The 23208-nt window shown below is 46.8% G+C and overlaps 1 protein-coding gene across 14 annotated transcripts in view; it reads right to left on the reverse strand.

The window, feature by feature from the left end:
• Window positions 1-23208, reverse strand: part of SERGEF (secretion regulating guanine nucleotide exchange factor) — a 197305-nt gene that overhangs the window by 149778 nt on the left and 24319 nt on the right. The gene's annotated exons all lie outside the window — the stretch shown is intronic.

Consider the following 23208-nt stretch of genomic DNA (forward strand, 5'->3'; position numbering starts at 1 on the left):
CATAGCTAAGATTTGGAAACAGCCTAAGTGCCCATCAGCAGATGAATGGATTAGAAAACTGTGGTGCATATACACAATGGAATACTATGCTGCTGTGAAAAAGAAGGAATTCTTACCATTTGCAACAGCATGGATGGAACTGGAGAGCATTATGCTAAGTGAAATAAGCCAGTCAGTGAAAGAAAAATACCACATGATCTCACTCATTTATGGATAATAAAGACCATTATAAACTGATGAACAAAAATAGATACAGAGGCAGAGCAGCATTAAACAGACTGTCAAACTACAGAGGGAAGGCTGGGGAGGGTTGGGGGGATAAGAGATCAACCAAAGGACTTGTATGCATGCATATAAGCATAACCAATGGACACAAGACACAGGGGGGTAGGGGAGGCTGGGGGAAGGTCAAGGGGGGAAAAAAAGGAGACAAATGTACTACTCTTTGTAATATTTTAAGCAATTTTTTTTAAAAAAGCCTATGTGCCCCACACCCAGAAAGCATTCAAAACTGGCAAACCATCCCTCTACCTGAGCTGGCTGATATTTACAACCAGACTGCCTTAGCGGGGAGATTCCCAAGCAGCCAGAGGAGGAGACCATGATGTAAGTGACCCTAGCATCCCTCTGCTGGGAAAAACTGGCAGGCTGCTATCTGCAATTCTACAGAAGAACTGTGTTATCACACACCCCATAATGAATCCCTTCTTATCAAGTAAAACATCGTAGAACCTTCTCTGCTATTGATTACTGATGTCCAAGACAGGCAAGACTGCCAGGAAATGGTGCCGCCATTATGACGTCTCCAATAGCAATTCAACCATTCTACTTACAGAGCACTTTTCACCTTCAGCGTACTTTACAAAGATTAACTAATTAATCCTCATGCCCCTGAGGAGGCCATAGACATTCTATTAGAGACAAGCCCAGAAGTCAGGCCGACTCGGTGCCCAGCCTTCAGTCTCCAGCCTGTTTGCGCAGACAGACAGGCACACTCTCTGAAGCTGTTTCCCCCAAAATATATTCTGCATCAGAAAGCTCACAGAGGACATAGGAGACACTTTTATTTTTTCTTTTAAACAGACACTTATGGACCACCTCCTAGGTGCCGGCAGATTCATAGACACTCTCTCAATTAATCCTAGTAATTCTGTGACGTGGGGATCATGAAGCTTCTTTTACAGATGAGGTGAAATGACCTGAGAGAGGAAATGACTTGGTCAAGTCGAAACAACCAGCAAGTGGCAGAAATGAGATCTAAACCTGTCCCTCGGACTCCGGGACCAATAGGATCTCTAATGATCGCACAGCTGCTGTCACGACCGGACAAGCCCTGGCTGAGAAACAGCGTTCTGACAGTGTTTGAGGGGAAACCCAGATTAAATGGATCTGTTCTGTGTACCATCCAGCTTCCCTCACTTCCCAGGAGGACATGCAGAACTCCGGACCATGAGTACTGAAATCCAGGCGTTAAACATAAGGATTATGATTTTAGGTCACCTGGAGTCAAAGAAAAGAATAAATCCACACACAGAAGATGTTCATTACTGCACTGCAGATAAATGTCTGCCTCAGGCTGAAGCACACCATCAAATCTAAGGAGACTCAGATAAAAAATGTAGCAAATGGAATCTTTTCCTTAGAGTAAAGAATTACATATTACTACCATACAATAGAGAAACATTAATGTCATTCAAAAAATGTAGGCATGTGTCTCCCGATAAATGATAAATGACAAACAGCTCAAAATAAAGTCAGCAAGCAAAACCTAATTCAAAGGTATATCCATGTGAGAATTAACAGAACTATGGAGCCAAGAAATGTACATGGCAAAGGATCCCAACTCCAAGTGGAATACAGCAGGGGCCAAATGAGTAGTATTGACAATGAATGCCCGGGGAGCTTGAAGGAAGCATTTCAAGCTACAACGATCCTGGCAGGCCTGATGGAACAAGTGGCATTTAAGGTGAACTTCTGGATAGAAATAAAAGGGAAAATGAGAGAGAATCTCTAGGAAGATTAGCAATGACAGAAATTGAAAGACACAAGGCGGGGCAGGTGGAGAGTGAGAGTCGGGAAATATTTTTTCCCTATCAGTGAAATATTTTTAACATACCACCAATGTGTGTGTATTCATTTATTTATTAAAGTATGCACTTGGCCCTAGCCAGTTTGGTTCAGTGATAGAGCGTCAGTCCTTGGACTGAAGGGTCCCGGGTTTGATTTCAGTCAGGGGAATGTACCTCGATTGTAGGCTCAATCTCCAGCTCCAGTCAGGGGTGCATGTGGGAGGCAACCAACTGATGTGTCTTTCTCATATTGATGTTTCTCTCTCTCTGTCTCTCCTCCTCCCTTCCACTCTCTCTAAAAATTAATGGAAAAATATCCTCAGGTGAGGATTAACCAAAAAAAAGTATGCACTTGTACTGCATACATTTATAAATTATAAATGTACTCTTACTCAAAAATATACAGTGTAAAGCATAGTCAAATATAGAAAATTTGAGAGAATTAGATTTTTTAAAAAAACATAAAAGAAGTCAATTTTCTCTTCCCACACCCTGGCAATTGCTCTTGCATGCTCACTTTAGGGACTACGGCTTGACACACAGACCATGGGGAGACTGCAGACTTTTGAGCAGGGATGGGGCCTGATGAAAGGAATGTTTGGGGATGGTACATCTGGCAAAGGACCAGAGGGCTCCAGTAATAATAATATTCATAACTAACACTCCCATAGCACCTACTAAGTGCCAGGCACTATTCTAAGCATTCTCTATATAGTATCCAGTTTATCTCTCCCAACAACCCCGTGAGACAGACACACTTACCTGCCCCATTTACTGGCAGGGAACAGGGCACTTACCTTGTTCCCAGTGGTAGGAAGAGGGGAGGGGACAGGAGGGAAGGCGGGGAGGCGGGGAGGCAGGGCGGCAGGGAGGAAAGAAGCCTATACACGCACACAATAACACAGTCTAAGATGCATCAGAGCTGAAAGGAGGGTTGGAATCAGGTGGTGGTGAAGAGTGAAAATTTGCGAGGCTTGGTACCCAGTTAGAGGAGATAAATAGCACTCTGAGACCAGGATTTCCAGCTTAGTGGGAAGGCGGTGGTACCACTAAAAGAAACAGAACAAGGGGCAGAGATGCTACCAGCCGTGGGCAAACTACGGCCCGCGGGCCGGATCCGGCCCGTTTGAAATGAATAAAACTAAAAAAAAAAAAAGACCATACCCTTTTATGTAATGATGTTTACTTTGAATTTATATTAGTTCACACAAACACTCCATCCATGCTTTTGTTCCGGCCCTCCGGTCCAGTTTAAGAACCCATTGTGGCCCTCGAGTCAAAAAGTTTGCCCACCCCTGTCTAGACCAAGGTTCCCAGCAATGAAATTCATAAAATGTTATTTCATTTCCAAATGACTGAATTCTTCTGAGACCTTGGGCAAAAATCTTATCAAACAGTCAACATAAATAAAGTAAAGGAGAAGGAAGACAACTAGGTTCACAGCCCTGGGGGAGGGGAGGGGTAATGCTCTGAGGTTAGAGCAGTGGTTCTCAACCTTCCTAATGCCGCGACCCTTTAATACAGTTCCTCATGTTGTGATGACCCCCAATTTCATTGTTACAAATTGAACATAATTAAAGCACAGTGATTAATCACAAAAACAATATGTAATTATATATGTGTTTTCCGATGGTCTTAGGTGACCCCTCTGTAAGGGTCGTTCGATCCCCAAAGGGGTCGCGACCCACAGGTTGAGAACCGCTGGGTTAGAGGATACTTAGAAGGGTGAGTGGATGGTGACTATTCAAAGGGGTAGCTTCCTTTACTCTCCATCACAGGGCTGCCCGGAATGGTGGTAAAGGCAGGTGAAAAGCCACAGCTACAGGCACAGTGAGAAGCTAAGCTCTTCAGTGAAGAGGAATTTCTACCCTGCTCCAGGGAAAGGGGTCCTGAAGGTGACAAGAAGATAGAGTCAGCATAGGGCATACAGTCAATAATAGTGTAATAACTATGTATGGTGCCAGGTGGGTACTTGAATTATCCAGGAATTATTTTGTAAACTATATAATTGTCTAGCCACTATGCCATACATCTGACACTAATATAAAATAATATTGAATGTCAACTGTACTAAGAAAATAAAATTTAAAAAAAAAAGAAACGAAAATCTCAGAGAACCACGTTCCTCACCTTGGTCGTACTGGTGTAAGTTTATAAATTAGAAGGACTGTCTGATTAATGTGTGTCTCCCGCACCATAGAGTCAGCTCTACAATAGCAGAGGCTCTCTGCTTTTGCTCATCCCTATACCCAAGAATAATGCCCAGCACAAAGTAGGTGCTCACTAAATACCTGTGGCCTGAATGAACAAATGACTCTACCTGCCTCTTGCTCGCCACTGTGGAAATGCATCACTCGCTGGCTCCTTCTTGAGCACACTATCCCACGTCAGCAAAATGGGACGAGTAACAGCGACCACGTAGGGTTGTCGCAGGGACACTTTTGCATGAAGTGCATGACCCATAATAGTAAATGTTAGCCACTATTCTATTATTCCCCCAGAATGAACACCCAGCCTTGTTACCAAGGATTTCTATAGTTCCACCTAGAGTTTCTACCAATTGGTCAAATCTTCTCAGCCAACTCCCATCTAACAATGTCTCAGGGTCAATTCAATGTCTCTACCCATAATTGAAGAACGAAGGAGCACTGAAGGATCTGCCATGAAATTCTGAGTTTCTGTTAAGATTCAAGCACAGTCTCTGGCACAGCAGAGGCCTCTGAAGTACTGCATGACACACGTGAATTACAGCTAGGAAAAAAGCAAAGAGGAGAGCAGTGGAGAAGAGAGGTGAAGCAAGGTGAGCCGGGAAAGGGAGGACGCGTCCATCGATGACTCAGGCCTGGGTCCTAATCCTGGCCTCTCTGCTAGGCTACATGACCTTGAACAGGTCCCTTCTCCGCCAGGGGCCTCGGCTGCCCCATCCGTAAAATAAGAAGGCTGGAATAGAAGACCCCTGAGACATCTTCCTGATCTAAACTTTAATAAATGATGTCTAAAACTCTTCAGGGTCAAAATGAGCAGTGTGTAACATAATGTTATTGGTGCCTTTGGAAATTTTAGTCTGCCCATGTCCTAAAATAAAACATCTACTGTAATATCAAAGACCACTCAGTTCACAATTTAAAGAAAAATTGGGACTGGACTGCGTATCCTATTATTTTTTAGTGAAATTTCCCTAGTCCCCAAAGTCATATCATGAACAATATCACATAATAAAAAGTTTGGAATTTTTTAAAAAAACTAAAATTTCCAATCATGGGCTGCCCAATTAAAAGGGGGAGAAGAGGCAGCAGCCTGCAAAGAGAGAGTGAACAAAAAGGGGTAGAGGAGAAATTTACTGAGAGCTGACTGACTCTAACACTCTGCTTCTGGCACTGCCATTAAGTTGTATAATTTGAGCAACCCTCATGATTGGTGTGAACAGGAAAAGAAACATCACAGAAGTCAAATGACTTGCTTAAGATCACAAAGCTAGTAAGTGGCAAGGCTGCAATAATAATGATAATACTAATACGGCTGTTCCATTTTCACCACTGACTTCAGTAGCTGTCAAATCAGAGCACCAGTGGCAGAAGTCAAGACGGACTGCACCCTGAGGAGCTCCCAGACGGCTGTAGGACTATCTATACCACACAGGGTTGGGGCTTCCCAGAAAAAAAATGGATGCTTTCTGCTCCCAAACCAGGAAGCCCCAGTCCTAGTGTGTTTAGCAACTCCCTTGCCTTCCACACAGTGCCTCCCTCCAAATACCTATGTTCTTCAATGCCGGGGGGCTCCCCCTTTGTCAAGGGCACATGCACTTCCTCCCTCCCGGCCTTAGGATCATGCTGTGCCCCAGCTCGAGATGTTGGTCAGCCTGCAATGCTGGCAGGCTTGCTTGTTCCACCTACAGCACCTGACTCAGATGCCACTGCCTCCCTAACGCATCCCATCATCCCTCTGTCAGAATAAGCCAACCCTGCCGGTAGAAGCCACTGGCATGGTGCTTGGATCTCTGTTCCAACAACTATTCTATGCCACCAAATATAAGATTATTTGACATGTCTTATGTTGCCCTCTGTATACATCAAGGTTCTCCAGAGAAAAAGAGCCTTTGGGACAGAGAGAGAGAGGTTTATGAGGAACTGACTCACGTGATTATGGGGGCTGGCAATTCGAAAATCTGCAGAGCCGATGTCCCCGGCCAAAGGCTCTCCATCAGGAAGAGCTGATGTTCCACTTGGAAAGCAAGTGAATTCTCCCTTACTCGGGGAAGGGTCCGCAGTCTGCCATATCCAGGCCTTCAATTGATTGGGTCAGGCCCACCACACTAGGGAGGGCAATCTGCTTTACTCACTCCACCATGTAAATGTTAACCTCACCCAAAAACACCCTCACAGAAATACTCAGAATAATGTTTACCAAATATCTGGGCACCCTGTGGCCCAGTCAAGTTGACACATAAAACCAACCATCACATCCACTAAAAAGTGAAGAACAGTGAGCCTTTCTCTCTGTGTCCTCACAGCACCTAGTACAGGGCCTGACGCAGAGCAGGTGCTCAGTGTTTGCTGAAAGGAAAAGGAGCTATGGGCATCGCTCTTACCATGCCACCAAGGACAGCAGACACCATCCCATCCAACTTCCCAAAGAGAAAATAAAACCGAGAACAATAAATAACTTTTCCAAGTCACACAGACTACTCAGAAGCAAAGCCGGGCATTCACAATTTGCAACAAATCATTCCTGAGCACTTCCTCACTGCCAGGTGCTGTCCCAGGTGCTAGGGGCCACAGCACTGAACAAAACAGACAAAACTCCCTTCCTTCACAGAACTTACATGCTAGTACGGGGAAGACAGACAATGGACAAAAAAAAAAACCACACATAGAACACATCCCCTGGCATATGACTTAGGTGTTAGAGAGGAATGTAAAGTAGGGAGAGGAGACAGGTAGAGCTGGGGAGGGAGGCGGAAGCCCGGGACCTGCACGCAGCTCCCCACTCCCTGTCTGCAGCTTTTCCTCTATAGCAGCGGTTCTCAACCTGTGGGTCGCGACCCCTTTGGGGGTCGAACGACCCTTTCACAGGGGTCGCCTAGGACCATCGGAAAACACATATATAATTACATATTGTTTTTGTGATTAATCACTGTGCTTTAATTATGTTCAATTTGTAACAATGAAATTGGGGGTCACCACAACATGAGGAACTGTATTAAAGGGTCTCGGCATTAGGAAGGTTGAGAACGACTGCTCTATAGCATCCGATCTTTCTGAAAGGAAGAATCTTAAATGTAAGAGACCTCAGCCAATGCTAACTACCTCTCAGGGCTGTGATGAAAAGGGAGACAATACACATGCATGCACTTCGTAAACTCTAAATGGAGGTGCTGGTAACATGATGACTATCACTCTTTCTCTAGAGTCAGTTTACAAAGAGCCATCATGTGAGGCTGGAACACGATTCCCGGTCCTGAGGGGCCTACCCTGGCTGAGTGCAGGGCTTCCTGCGCCTCCAAGGGCCCAGCAGCACATCAGCTGCCACTCACACCCAGCAGCCACTTGACACCAGAGAAAACTTCCTGATTGAGGCCAGTGCCTCTGCAGATGTTTCCCAAGTCATTTCACATTCAAACGCCAAAGCTTCTTCGCATACTTTTAAACTCTTATTAATAACACTTTAAAATGCAGATTGCTGCCTAATCTTAGCTGCGTAATTAAAAAATATATAATCTTGCTTCTCTCCCTCCCAGCAAGAAAGGAAACTGTACCCCAGGGCTTCTGCAGCGAAGAATCACACCCTGCAGTAAAGCTAGTAGGAGGTGCAAGGAGGGGAGGCAGTGGGGAGAGTTGAAGCCAAGAAGTGAGGCTAATTCCTTAATTTTAGAGAAAATGAAAATGAGGCTGAAGGAGGGAAATGATTTGCCTAAGGACACACATGTATTTTGGCAAAGCCAGAACCAGAATCCCAGTTTCCTGCTTCCCAGTAGACTCTGACTTCTGCCTCGTGGCGTGGAGGAAACGCTGCTCACCAGGGCGCATTCGCAGCGCAGAGCCCATCAGTCCGCTGACGTCAGGCCAGGGAAGAGGAGAGGAGGAAGACAGACTGTAAGTTCCTGGAGGGTAGGAATCTTACCTATGTGACTCTCCTTATGCAGTGAGCACTGTTCACCTGGAGAAACAGCCATAGGTTTCAGGTGTTCAAGGGGATTATGGGAACGGGGTTCAAAGCTCTTTACGTTCAACTTAGATTCACAGACTGTCACAGAAAAAAGGGACTCCATGGCACCCTAACCCAACCATCTGCTTCTAGAAGGGAGAAGTGAGGCCCAGTGAGGAAAGTGACTGATTTATCCAAGGTCACTTAGTGAGTTAGAGGGAAAGCAAGACCAGATCCCAGGCCGCCCTGACTTCTAGTACATCCTGTCCACAGCTTCTCAGAAAAATACCCCCAACTCCGCAGGGTTCTCCTCTCCCTACCTAGAACTGCCGTCCCTGACCCAGACTTCAGTTACTGCCCATTGCAAAAGATCATCAGCAGTTTCCATCTCTGTGAAGTTACAAAACAAGCCAAACACTGCACCCAGCTGTTGGTGAGGCCGAGTTTTCCACTGATGACGATGACTCACAGCGCCCGAGCTGGAGGCAGGAGCTGGGAATGAGACTTAGCAAGGGAAAGCCGCAGTTCACAAGCATGCCTGGGCCTGTAGAGGAATGCTTGAGTTCCTTCAGTAAAACCCCAGGACCTGGCTGTGGGAGCACAGCGCCCCCTGCAGACCACCATGAGGCCGGGCAGCAGCAGGGCCAGAGACAAACCATAAACTGGGGCCAGCCATCCTGCCAAGCCCACCAAGATATCAAAGCTGTTATATTAGCAAGCCAAGAGATCCCACCCCCGGCCCCCAGAAATATTATTTGCATCCTCAGCTTCCAAAGAGAAACTGGGTTTTGGTGCATGGGAGGCCCAGATTAAGAACTTCAAGCTGGGGAGACAAAGGTTGGCCCCAACCTTTTGGGGCCAATAATTCACCCAAGGGCAGGAGCAAGGAGGGGAGGAAGCCTATCCTGGGATGTCAGTTCACGGTCAACTAGCGATGTTTCTGGACAAGACTTTGGATGGCGCCTCTCAAATTTCTTCTAGCCCCACCCTTGGGAACTCTCCCAGGGTCCTCCTGAAACGTGGGTATAAGAGACCTATTGGAGACCTAACAGAGCTGCACTCATTGAGTAGGAGAGCTGTTTCCCACCCCCAAATGTCAGGACACTTCAAGGGAGAGAACTGAGCAGCAGAACAAGGTTAGAAGAGTCCATGGAAGTGATGATGTCCATTCCGCTGTCAATGGTTTGGGATTTGCCACTTGTTTCAAGCAGAACCACTAAGAAGAACCAGAGTGACCAAGCACCCAACAGGTAAAGAAAGATAATCCGGAGGCGGGAGTCCCAGTAACTTCAATCAGGGAAGGGGGACGCCTGGGATCAGAGTCCACTGTCAAAGCTGGTGGGCTGTGTGACAAGCACTGACATTATATTCAAATTGTTCATCTGAAGGTGCGGGGCCTTGCGGTTTGAAGGGCTGCCAGTCCAGATCCATGGTGGGACAGGCTGTTTCCTTCCACATCTGCTAATTTCCCTCCCACTAGGCTCTCTGCTCCCATCTGCCCCGCAGGCCCCAGGAGAAGCCCCTTTTATCAGCACCCACCTCCTGTAAAAACCTAACATGGTTTGAGACTCCCTCTCAGGGCCTTCCCCTTGAGTCACACCAGACACAGTGAGGATCAAAGCCACAGAGCCTTCCTTGGAGAGGCTGACTTCCTCCCAGGCCAAGGACTGGAAAAGGCATCTGCTACACAGGATTTTTCATTTCATAGGATCAGCTCCAACAAAATCAGCAGAGCACTGTTACTATGGACCATCTGTCAGGACCCGGAAACAGCTCTGTTACATAAAGGGGCTGGTGTAATGAAACTTGTTAAGCTGGATTCTTCCTCTAGACCAGTGGTTCTCAACCTTCCAAATGCTGTGACCCTTTAATACAGTTCCTCATGTTGTGGTGACCCCCAACCATAAAATTATTTTTGTTGCTACTTCATAACTGTAATTTTACTACTGTTATGAATCGTAATGTAAATATCTGATATGCAGGATGTATTTTCATTGTTACAAATTGAACATAATTAAAGCATAGTAATTAATCACAAAAACAATATATAATTATATATGTGTTTTCCGATGGTCTTAGGCGACCCCTGTGAAAGGGTCGTTCGGCCCCCAAAGGGGTCGCGACCCACAGGTTGAGAACCGCTTCTCTAGACGAAGCCCTTGAAGTCTCTCTTGGGAGGGGCCATGTGGGGCAGTGGAGGGGCACAGGGAAAGGGACCCATGGGGCCCTAATCCTGGCTCTGCATCTGTTAGCTGTAGGGCCATCTCCCCGAGCTTCTGTTTTCTCAAATTTCAAATAAGGATGAAATGGTCCTTCCCAGCATCATAATTCCACGACTTAGGATTTTTTTTTTCACCAAAATGGCAAAAAAGTAGGCTTATGCTGATATTAGTTTTGTAATAAAAAGAGCAGTGCCTTCATATGTGTGAGCTTAAAAGGGAGAAGTGGGGAATTGAACCACGGACGCTGGGGCTGGCTGGAGGAAGTGAACAGAGGAGAAACCGAAGGTTGAGACCTCTGTCAGCGCAGGCAGGAAAGGCCCAAGCAAATCTCCAATGATTTCACTGGGAAGCAGTGCTGTTCGTGAGCCCCGGCCTGTGCACGCGGTAATTTCCAGTTTACAGAGTGCTTTCCTAAGCAGGACCTTCCTGGAGCCTCACAACACCTCGAAGCTGACAAAGTGATGCTGTTCCCATTGGGCAAAGTACGGCTAAGACCTGGATAAGGTTCACGGCTCTTCACCGCTCTTTAGTCTCCTCACATGTGACATGGGAGTGAGCCTTCCTCGGCAAACTGTGTAAGGATGAAGCAGGTGATTTTTTAAAGCCCTGGCACAATGCCTGGCACACAGCACATCCTTGATAAATGCAAGGAACCCTTCCCCCACACCTCCGTCTCCTCAGGGTGGGCGGGGGCAGCCCCACAGTGGCTCATCTTCAGGCTCCTAGGAAATACTCAAGCTGAAAGGAACATGGCGGCTCCCTGCGTGACCTTCCCTGTGGCCCGAGACACCTTCCCAGGAGGCAGACCAATGCGTCAGTTGACTCCAGTCCCTAATGATCGAATGGATTCTAATAATCACCCCAGCTCATAGGGGATAGGGCTCCCCCAAGAATCAAGAGTACCTCAAAATCAGCCAGAGATAAGAAATGAAGCAAAAAACAAGCATGAGGCCTCAACAGGAAAGCCTCTCCTCCCCTGCTCCTGTGTATCACCCTCCCTCCCACACCTCAACTTCACTGCCCCTTCCATTGCTCACAGAATAAAGCCTGAATGAGGACGCGTGCCTATGATACTCGAATGTTTCCAGTCCCTTCTCCTTCTGTCTGGTCCCATGTTGAGCAAAGTGCACCAGGGATACCCGGTCCGCTCGGCGTGGCTCAGTGGTTGAGCACTGAACTATGAACCAAAAGGTCACAGTTCGATTCCTGGGTTGTGGGCTCGATCCCCAGTGTGGGGCGTGCAATGGGCAGCTGATCAATGATTCTCTCTCATCATTGCTGTTTCCATCTCTCTCTCCCTTCTTCTCTGAAATCAATAAAAATATATTTTTTAAAAAGTGTGCCAGGGTGTACTTCCCGCTTCTATGCCTTTGTCCTCAGTATTTCCTTCTGCCTGGGAGGTACTCCCCTCACCTCTGCCTATGCAATAAATGTTTGTTAAATGAAAAGGTGAAGGAATGAAGGAAGGAAGGTGTGACTGAGTGAGTGGCGTAACATATCCCTGTGAGGCAGACAAATTAAGGATTATGATTCTCATTTAACAGATGAGGATATTCAGGCCCAGAGAGGCTAAATGACTTGCCCAGGATCACACAGCCAACAAGCAGCCAAATCAGAATTGAACCTGGCTCTTGAGGACGACTTTGGCCACGTCAGGCTTCCTTCTGAGGTAAAAAGTCGCTCTCATATTAAGAAAAAGCTGATCCAAGATTCCTCAAAATGGGCCACTTTCACCTTGGCACACACCCGAGAGCACTCTAAGGCACTGGCTGGCACTCCGATTATTGAGCGTTCCCGTGAGACAGGCAAGGTCCCCTGAGAAAGGGCAAGCACAGTGCCATCTGTCGGGAACCTAAAATGATGGTGAAATTACAAGCTGGTCACTTAGAGCTCACTTTCAGAGGGTTCCTGGAACAAATCAACCCGGCCAGGAAAGAGGAAGAGGACTCCTTGAATGGAGGTGCCAGGGACCTCCGAGCCCCTCCCAGACCATCTGGTGAGCTCACAGCATCCTGCTGCCCCCACCCACTGTGGACAGATAGGGAGGCTGAGGACCCACGGCAAGGCCTTGCAGACAGGCAGAGGCAAAGCTGGCCCCAAGCCCTGGGGCACCGGGCCCGCTGTCAGCCTCAGTGAACTGAGGCTCTCGTCCTGGGCTTCTCTGAGATGGTGGGAAGAGGGCAGGGCCGCAGCTGGGTCTCCTAAGCACAGTCACTGAAAATGCACAACTTCCACATGAAAAGTTAAAGCCATCCCATGGAACTAGCCCCCACTGAGCCTCTCCTCTGCGCCAGGGGAGGGCCAGGGATAAATACAACAAACCAAGTTCCTAATCCCGAGGGGCTCGCGTTTGGTGAGGAGAGAGTGACGAGTAAGTAAACAAGAATGGCACTGTGGTTTCAGGCAGTGAGAACTGATCTCATGAAAAATAAAGCAGGTGGGAGTAGACTGTGGCTGGGACAGACTGGTGGTGGCTATCTGCAATAGGGTGACATTTGGGCAGAAAGCCATGGGGGTGTGGCAATAGCTGGTGGGGATCAGAGATGAGCACTTGGGCAGAGGGGACCACCAGAGGAAAGGCCTCTTCTCAGACATAAACCTGACCTTGCAGGATTGAGGAGTATGTAATTGGCAGCACCTGGCAGAGCACCTAGTCCATGGCAAGTTCTTGGCAAAGACTGGTTCCCTGCCCTCCTCTGACCCTCTTGGATATTTTTTTTTAAAAGTCGTTCAACAAATTGTGCTAACTCGTGTCTTATTGCAGCGTGCCTCTGACAAGGCCCTGGGCCTGCCCATCTGTTGGGTGTAAAAGCTGTGACATGACCCTTGGCAACGGTTCCGGCACAGCACAGCCTGATGGGAGGGCCTTAGCCTAGATGAGAACAGGGCAGACAGGAGGAGAGCAGAAAAGGCAATGGACACTGCCCTCACTGCAGGTGGGAGGTGGACATCGTTAGAACTAGACACTCGAGACACCTGGATCAAGGCAGAGCGTTAACTCCTGTCTCCTTCCCTTCTTACTTCTGGCTCACTGGCCCAGGGCCCAGGCCCTTGTCTCCTGACTCACCCATAGGGCAGCCAGCTAGAGGCCAAACCGATGGCAATTCTGGTCACAAGCAAGGAGATAACTGGGTATTATTACCTTATGGTGAGACCTTAGGTAGTCCCCTTCCCTCTCTGGGCCTGAGTTCTCCCACCATAAAAGGAGAAAAGGGCCTGGGTGACCTCTGGGGTCCTTGCAGCTCTGACCTTGCTAATTCTGACTCTGGAAGCTGGCCCAACCCCCCCTCACCCCCAAGGCTTTCTGCCTGCCCACTGCTGCCATCTGCTGGCCCTCCAGGGTCAACTGCACTTGGCTTTAACAGGCCCCTGACAAGCCCCCTTATTCAAATGCAACTATTTCTAAGAGTGAATCCTGCTCCTGCTTCAGCTTGACACACTGCACTTCTCCAAACCGCAGATCAATTGGTATTCACTGCCAAACTCAAAAACCAAAAATAACACCAGAACTTTATCTCTCTAGGAGAGATGACACACTGCAGCTGAGAGTCTGACCTCCCTACTCAAAGGGAGGAAGTGACCTGCCCAAGGTCACACAGCTGCCTGGCTCCCAGACCAGCTCACAATTCCACTTTACCACAATGCTTAGGGCTAGTGGGCACCCTGGAAACCAAAATTAAGTCAGTCCACAGCCAAGGAAACAAAGCCTTTGAAAGGTGGGAAACAAGCTATCAGGATCCCTTGCAAACCTCAAGAAGTGGTAAGATAGAGCATGTCAACATGTGAGCAATGCTTGCAGAAATTCACCGGAAATAGCAAACCGGCAGCGCCCAGGTTATCTCCTAACCTTGGAGAGCCTCGATCACAAGGACACCTGCAGGTCTTTCATAAGCCAACCTCCAAGCCACCACCGCAGCCTGAATCCTAGGCTAGACAGCTCCCCAGAGGACAAGAAAGACACACTGGGGTGGCAGCATGAGTCTGCATGTGCTTCTGCACCACATGAGCTCCTCAGGATAGAGCTATAGCTTGTCTTCTCCACCTTCAGGCCTCTCAGCACCTCGCCAGAGGAGCTCAGTAAAGGTCTACACAGGCAGATCCCTCAGATTCTTATGCAATCATGGGAACTGTCCACCCTTTGTGGACTCAACTGACCACACTCTTGGCTCTGACTGCAGCCTTCTCCTGAATCCCATAGTGCAGATCCTGAAAAAAACATACTGTAGGTCACTTGCCTTTTCTGGCCTCTATTATCTCACATATGCAGCATAACTGGGCTTTACTGGATCATCTTAAACGTCCTTTTAATTCTAAAATTCTAGAATTTGAAACCAAATCAAGGCCAATCAAGGCTACTCTTCATCTTCACCTGCAGGGCAGATATGAGAAAGGAGAATGTAATCAAACAATGCTTCCCTCTAGTGGTTTAATGCTGTCACTACACTCTCACAGCTCTGAGCCCTACCACTAAACTCTATTTAATCCCACCCTGAACTCTGAACAGAAATCGGCTTGCCCAGGTGCAAAGGAGCAGGAGAGAAAGCAAGGACACCAGGCCCCAGGAACCAATGAGGCCTCTGAGCAGGTTCCACACCAGTGGAGAAATTCTCCATCTTTATAAGCAAGTATATCTTGGAGCCCAAAGGACCTTTTGTGACCTCTATCTCCTCTCTTCAGACGAGGAAACCAAGGCGCAGGGACATTTAGAAGGGACTTGACTGAGGTCACAAAGCTGACTCAGAACTGGGCCAAAAATAGATGCCCGCTTCCCTGCCTCCTTCCACAGTCTCTTGCCTCTTTTCCATGCAACCTCCCAACTGAGGCCAGTGGAAGTGACCCGTCAAGGACTCAGACACAGGAATGGGTGCAAAGAGGCCATCCGTGTACTGAGGGGCAATTTTATTCATTAACTTTAACATTTATGGGGGATATAATCAAACTGAAAATTATATGGTCTGCATAGAAAATATAAAAGAAAAGAAAATCCATTCATAATCCTACCAATCAGAGATAATATTCTGGCATATTTTTTCTAGTCTTTTCTATGCAAACATCCTTTTTTGAAAAATGGAAGTTATGGTGTGGTAAGTTATTATAATGTACTCTCTTCACTTACTATAGCATGAGCATATTTCTGTCACTGACTGCCACTCTAAAACATTCTAGTTAATAGCTATATGTTCCAACATGTGGTTGTACCACAGTTTACTTAACTTATCCCCCTACAGTCTCATTTGTTTCCATGCATTTGTTTTTGTCATTATAAATTAGGTTACAATGGATGGCAATATTCTTTTTTTTTTTTTAAGGGAGGGAGAGAGGGAGAGGGAGAGGGGGAGCGGGGAAGAGGGGGAAAGAAGAAGGGAGAGAGGGCAAGGGAGAAAAAAAGATGGCAATATTCTTAATATTTTAACATCCATAATTATTTCCTTAGGCCAGTTTTATGTATGCTTATATATGAATGACAAAATTTCAGAGCTGGAGTGGCCCTTAAAATTATTATGTCTACACCTCCTATTGCCCAAATGGGGAAAAGGAGACTGGAGATTTTTATGTCTTGCCAGAGGACAAAAAGACAGCAACAGAACCAAGTCCCAAACTGTCCACCCCTTCAAATGTGACCTTCCAGAAGGATTTCACACCCTTCCTGAGCACCCTCACCCACTGACCTCTCCTTCCTCTGAAACCCTAGTCCTTTTAGTGTTGGGGCCACTCCTCTCACTCTTTGTCATATTTTTTTTATTCTTCCACTAAATATTTAATTTGTTCAACCAACTATAAGCTTCCTGAAGGTAGTTCTGGATTGTGTATTCGCTTATATTCTGTAGCATAGTGCTATAGACATGTAAGTGAGCATTCCACAAACACCAGCTGAAGAATCAAGGGTAACTAAGAATCACCTTCCTTATTGCTTGGGAAAGTCACTAGCAAAAGCTGGAGAAAGAGGCTTCTTGGAAGAGTAAAGGATGTTCCGTTAATGAGTTAGAATATGCTGAGACACACACAACTTGGAATCAGAGCAGCAGCCTTGGGGACAAAAGACCAGGTTCAAATTTTAGCTAACCAATCAGGGCCTTGTCTGTGCAGCAAGGATAATAAACACCCATCTTGCCAACTTCACATGAGGAAATGGATGTGAAAGCACTTAATGGTGATAAAAGTGGTCCATGAGAGCTATGACTTGCTATCCTATATAATAAAAGGCTAATATGCAAATCGACCAAACAGTAGAACGACCAGTCTCTATGACCTACACTGACCACCAGGGGGCAGATGCTCAACGCAGGAGCTGCCCCTGGTGGTCAGTGCACTCCCATGGGGGAACGCTGCTCAGCCAGAAGCCGGGCTCACGGCTGGCAAGCACAGTGGCGGTGGCCGGAGGCCCTCCCGCCTCTGCAGCAGCACTAAGGACCCCTCGGGGGATGTCTGCCTGCCAGCTTACATCCATGCGGGGAGTGGGCCTAAGCCAGCATGTGGACATCCCCCGAGGGATCCCGGGCTGCGAGAGGGCACAGGCCAGGCTGAGGGACTCCCCCCAGTGCATGAATGTCATGTCCCTGGCCTCTAGTGTATTATAAATGGAAATGCAGCTGCTGCTGTGAATCCTGGATTGCCTCCTGACCCTCACTCCTGGGGCACCATCTCCTGGTTTCTATTCCACGCACAAATCCATTAAGGGAATCTATGGCTATGCATTTCAGGTAAGATTCAGTATTTTCTTGAATCAGAACTTCATGTACAGAAGGAACTATTATTCCTGTTCAGGCCCCTGGGTGTGATTGATTAAGTCACCCTCACTTCCTCATCATCTCTAGAGAGAAGGTGACAAGGTGGACAGGACACTGGACTGAGAGCCACAAGACCTGTGTTCTGTCCTGGCTCCTTCCCTCACTCCCTGTGCTTCCCCTTCTTCAGTCCTCAGTTTCCCCACCTCTAAACTGAGGGGTCAGGCCAGCTGAGCTCTAAGAGCCCATCCATTCCTGACATTCTAGGGATTCTAGAATAAAAACAAATGACTTCAATAATAAGTAAAAATTATCCATTTCAAAATAGTCCTTTGGGCTTGGTTTGACTTTCAACCTTTGGATTTTCAAAGTTCTAACGCACAAACATCATGAATTCCAAACCACCTGCTTTAAATAGAGCCCATGAGGTCAGAATCTCCCTGAGCTCGGCTGCGGTTTCATGACATATGGCCCCAAAGAAGATGGAGTGATATCCACTGTCACCCCATTCTAGAAAGGATCTTGGTGGGGGGAAAAAAGAAAAAGAAAAAGAAAAATCAGCATTAGATGTGTATTTATAAACTTGGATTAGTGTGAATCAATGGCTAAACTTGAATTTCACTAGTGCTTAGACATCAAAAGCAATAAAATATTTCTCGGTCTGTGACACCTGAAGAAAGGAGACTGGTCCCTTCCACATATGTCATGCAATTCCCCACGTTAGAGAAAAGAATAAAAAACATCTCAACTAAAGAATATAACCAAGAACCAGGAGGACAGTGATGGGAAGGAAAAGTTTTACTGAAAAGCAGAATGGGATTCTAGCTTAAATGCTGCCATAAAGTCATTTTCTCTCTTCTTGGTTTCAGTCATTTCATTTGCAAAGTGAGAAAGTTTCTTCTTCCATCTGATTCTCTAAAATGTCTAAGGTTCTAGGACTTTTTTAGGTGACACTGAAGAAACCGCAGAATGTCAAGTACTCTGTGTTTGCACTCTTTCAATCCACAGCCTTTGTGAGACCACAAGACTACCTTGGGATTCTGCGTGGCTCAGGGAAAGCTTCAGCATCCCAAAAGCCAAGGGATTCCAGACATGCCCACCAGCACCGCATTAAGGTTCCAAGCTCGTGTAAGTCATTGCTCTCAAAATTCTAATTAATCACCAGCAACCAGCACTTAGCAGTTTTAAGCGCTCATCTTCCTGCACCCTCCAGAGTTCTGAATCAACCTGCTACCTATCCAGGGACACTCATATTCTCAGAGCCCTCTGCCAGAGAGAGAAGATATGAGCATCTGACCCCCAGAGGGCTCCAGAGTTTCAAAGGACAGAGGAAGGGCATTTGTACTGAACTGGCACAGGAGCCCAGTCCTGAGCTGGATGCTGGACGCATCTCAGTTAGTGCTCAGACGAGGTCAGCAATACCTCTCCATTTTCCCAATGAAAAAATATAAATGAGCTCAGAGAAGTTGGGTTTATTCATCTGTCTGACATTTACTGAGTACCTACCTCATATGTGCCAAATATTTTCCTACGCACTGAGAATATAATGCCGGGCAAAACAGACGTGGCCCCTGCCCTCATGGAGCTAACAGTCTAGTGGGAGGGGGAATTAGTCATAGAATGCTACAAAACACAGCAAAAAGGAGAGGTTGTAGTGCTCTGAGAACAGAGAAAAGGGAAAAGTGATTAGTCAGAGATGTCAAGGAAAGTCCCCCTGAGGAAGTGATGACTAAGCTGAAGTCTGGGGGGGGAAAAAAGGACATAACTAAGTCAACATGTCAACATGGAGGAGTATGGGGATAAGTGTGCCAAACAAAGGGAACACCAGGTGCAAAAGCATGACAGTGAGACATGCATGATGCACTCAAGATACGAAGGGAAGGCCAAAGTGGAGATCAGCCAGAGATCAAGAGCTGGCACGGTAAGAAATGGAGCTGGAAAGGGAAGCAGAGGGCAGACTACAGAAGGCCTTGTAGGGCAACTACGGACTCTGTTTTTATCATAAGAGCAATGGGAAGCCATTGGAATGTGACACAATCGGTTTGAAAGGATCTTCCAACTGAGGTACAGAGAACAGACTGGAGGGGAGAGGAAGTGGGTGTGGGGAGATGAGGACACCAGTAGAGGCCTCTGTGGATCCAGGCCAGGGGTGACAGCAGCGCTATGGTGGCAACAGAGATGCAAGCGGTGGCACTGCCCACAGCCACTCAGAGCTGAGATCACACCCAGGCCTGACTACAAAGTCCGTGTTTCTCTCCACCTTGCCATTTATTCACTCATTCAGCAATTAGTTACTAAACATCTACTAAGTGCCAGGCCTCTGCCAGGTGCTGAGGACACAGCCATGAATAAAACAGACACTGCTCTCCTGGAATTTACAGTCACGACATTAAACAAATAAGAATACAAATAAATGTAAACCATTACAAACTGGGATGTGGAAGGAACAACAGTGTGATCAGAGATTTTAACACAGAAAATTACCTATAAGGCCACAAAGCTCTTCCAAACTTTTTTTTTTAGATTAATTTTTTTTTTTTTATTGCTTAAGGTATTACAAAGGGTATTACATATGTGTCCTTTTTTCCCCCGCCCTTGACAATCCCCTGGCCTCCCCTACCCCCCAGTGTCTTATGTCCATTCGTTATGCTTATATGCATGCATACAAGTCCTTCGGTTGATCTCTTACCCCCCTCCCTGCTCTTCCAAACTTGATAATATAAAAGGGCCACTTGCCGGCTGCATGTAACGAAAGGCTTTGGGAAACTGCCTGTCAGAGCTGGGATGGAGCATCGGCAGCCCTGGCCAGCTCAGGAGTCCTCAGGAAAAGCTGGTATCTCTAGTTCTGCAGAGACCTTGTTGAAACAGAGATCTAACTGCTACCTCCTCAATATACTCACATATCCCAACCTCTTACTTACGTGCACACACAGTATTTTACAATTAGTGATCTTTCACAGATTTGTTCATTTGACCCTCATGGCAGCCCACTTGTAGGATGCAGGCAGGTTTGCATATCCTGCTTGCGAGATGAGGAAACTGAAGCCTAGACAGGTGAAGTAATTTAACCAAAGTCACCAAACTAGGAAGGCACCCAGATCTGCCATCCAGCTCTCACTAGCAGCACCTCAGGCCAGGAAATCATGAATCTGGATAAGATGGCTGCAGGTCCCTGAGCCTGGGTAAAATCCCCCAGGGGTCCCATGAAGTTCCTGAGAACAATGATCAGGGACGTCACGCAGCCTGGAAAAGGTTTCTAGAATGCAGCTCCGCCAGCCTGAGACACAGGTACCCTAGCCAACTTTCCCAGATTAGAACAGGTTCGCTGGGACTCTTTCCAAGTGCCTCTGACTAACAGAGAAAAGTATTTTTCCATCGCAAACACTGCAGGCAGGCACCAGACTCCTGAGGGGGGAGGGCAGAGACTGCATCCCGATTCCTGTAGAGACAAACTGTAGTCATCCTGATACCATGTGAGCCGCCTCGCTAAGCACCTACCCCTGGGGATGCCAGTCTCGGGCAGTGTTTCTTGATCTTGGCACAACCAACATTTGGGGCTGAGTATTGCTTTGTTGAGGGGGGCTGCCCTTGCATCGTAGAATGTTTAGCAGCATCCCTGACCTCCACCCACTGGATGCAAGTGGCACCTCTATTTGTGACAACCAAATATGTCTTCAGACATGGTAAATGTCCCGTGGTTGAGAATCACTGGTCTAGGGCCTATGGAGAAGGGGAAAAGCAGGGTTCATTCCCTTCTTCTCATCCTAACCCATCCCATCTTACTGGACAGAGAGAGAGCGCAAACTCTTCTTTAATCAACATCACACAATCAGTGCCTTCCCGAAGGAGACTGGGAGCTAATGTGGCCTGCAGGTGGGTCCTGGGAACAATTCGCCACTGGAGCGTGTGGAAACAACTACCGTCAAATAACTCCTTGGTCCACTAATGAGCTGCTTCTGACCAAGTGAGCCAATCTTGTTCCCGTTAACGTGAACGGCCGAGTCTGATGAAACTGGAAGCCCTGGGTGTTTCTTCTCAATGACACTGGGCCCGGGCAAAGCTTCCACTGCTGCCAGATGGAGCACAGCACTGGCAAATCAGACAGCAGCAGACTCTCATTTACCCAAAACTCAGCACAACCGCCAGGACATGCACACATCCCAGCTCCTAGCCATTCTGGACTTAGGAGAAAGGGGAAAGTGACAAAGTACATAAACAAGCGATCTGAGTTAACAAGTTAATTAAACAGCTGAAACATGACCAAAAAATCACACCCTCAAGTGGAGGTGGGGACCTGAAGCTGGGTGACTCAACAGTGTCACAGCGTGGGTTCCCACCTCCCACCCCGAGGGTCGGGCTGTTGGCCCAGAGGTGGAACCAGCATCAGTTACAATGTGCCACTGCTGGAATCAAAGAAGTGGCATCTTTATGTCTTTCATTAGTCAGCTACCTAACTAGTTCAAGGGTTTACTGACAGACTCAACCAAACTCACTGCCATTTGGTAGTAAGAGTATTTCACTACACTGCAATTCTTTGCAGACTGACTAACCACAAAACACCCACCTATTACTCATAGGACTGCTAGTTTCTATGCTGCTTCTGCACGCTTTACTTGGCTCCACTGTTGCACGTCTCATACTGCAATGTACTAACATTTCACAACAGGTCTGTCTCCCCCAGTGGGCAGTGGGCTCCTTGAGGGCAGGGTTCATATCTAGTACAAGGCATGGTATGTAAACAGACCCTCACGATTTGTATGATGGCTTCATGGATGATTGGGGGGTAAAATCTTCCATCTCTATATTCTTAGACTTAAGCCTGTCTACACATTCGTGGGAGGGCATGACCCATGTCTTCTCTCCTGTTTCTCTAAGGTTTATAAAGAACATTGCTCAAAAGGTTTCGATGAAACAATGACTGACTTGCTTGGCCTCTTGAATCCAAAGAGACAAACTGAGGCCTTCTGTTCATGAACCAGTGAGTCCAAGGAAAGAGGTCAGAAAGCCTAGCTGTCCGTCCACCCTGCTGCATACGCATTCGAATGTGTTTTGCCTCTTTTAATGAGACACAATTAGATGCAGGAATCGAATATATTCTTTACTAGGCAGTAGAGACACAGACATGAGCAGGACTAATAGGGTGCTTTCCCTCACAGAGCTCACTGTCTGCAGGAAAAGACAGATATTAACAATTATACAAAGAAGCAGCTATTATGCTCAGTGAGTCTTTTTAAGAAAAATGTAGATGTTGCCAATTTTTAAGTAGTCTGAACCTTTTTAAAGAGAATCATGATTTTTCCTCCAAATAAATAACACGCTTTCCTTAGAGCGTCCTCTGAAGTTTATTACATGGAAAGTTTATTATACACCTCGGTCATATAGGCCTCTGTTCCACAGTGATTGTCATTTTTTTAAAGACCAATTAAAAGCATCACATCTATGAATACTCCTAAGTCTATGTCTGTGTGTTCCAGTGTGTGGTATGTGTGACATCCCAAGGATAACCGAAGCTGACCGGAAAACCTATAAAAGCCAGGAAGTACTAGAACAGTGGTTCCCAAACTTATTTGGCCTACCACCCCCTTTCCAGAAAAAATATTACTCAGCGCCCCCTGGAAATTAATTTTTAAAAAATTTTAATAGCAATTAAACAGAAAGATATATGTATTAATGCTTCTACCTTTTTCGTAAAATATAGTAAAGAAAGGTGTAAATTAGAAACATTGAAGTTTGAAATTATGAAACTATTTATTGAACTCAGAATAGAAAGGTAATACAAAAAAAGTTAAAACAAATGCACCTATGGCCATCACCGCCCCCCTAGATCGCTGCAGCACCCACCAGGGGGCGGTAGCGCCCACTTTGGGAATCACTGTACTAGAATAACAGTCACCATATATTTGGGAGTCTAGAGAGTCAAGTAGCTCATAAGCAGGCGAAGAGCAGGCCAGGGGACTCCTGAGAACCCCTGAAGTTCAGAGGCCCTGACAGGATAATGGACCTTAAGAATTACAAATTACCCACCTGCAGGAGCTCTAGGAAGGCAGG

The sequence above is a fragment of the Myotis brandtii genome, unplaced genomic scaffold, assembly GCF_000412655.1.
Source record: "Myotis brandtii unplaced genomic scaffold, ASM41265v1 scaffold782, whole genome shotgun sequence".
Taxonomy (NCBI): Eukaryota; Metazoa; Chordata; class Mammalia; order Chiroptera; family Vespertilionidae; genus Myotis; species Myotis brandtii.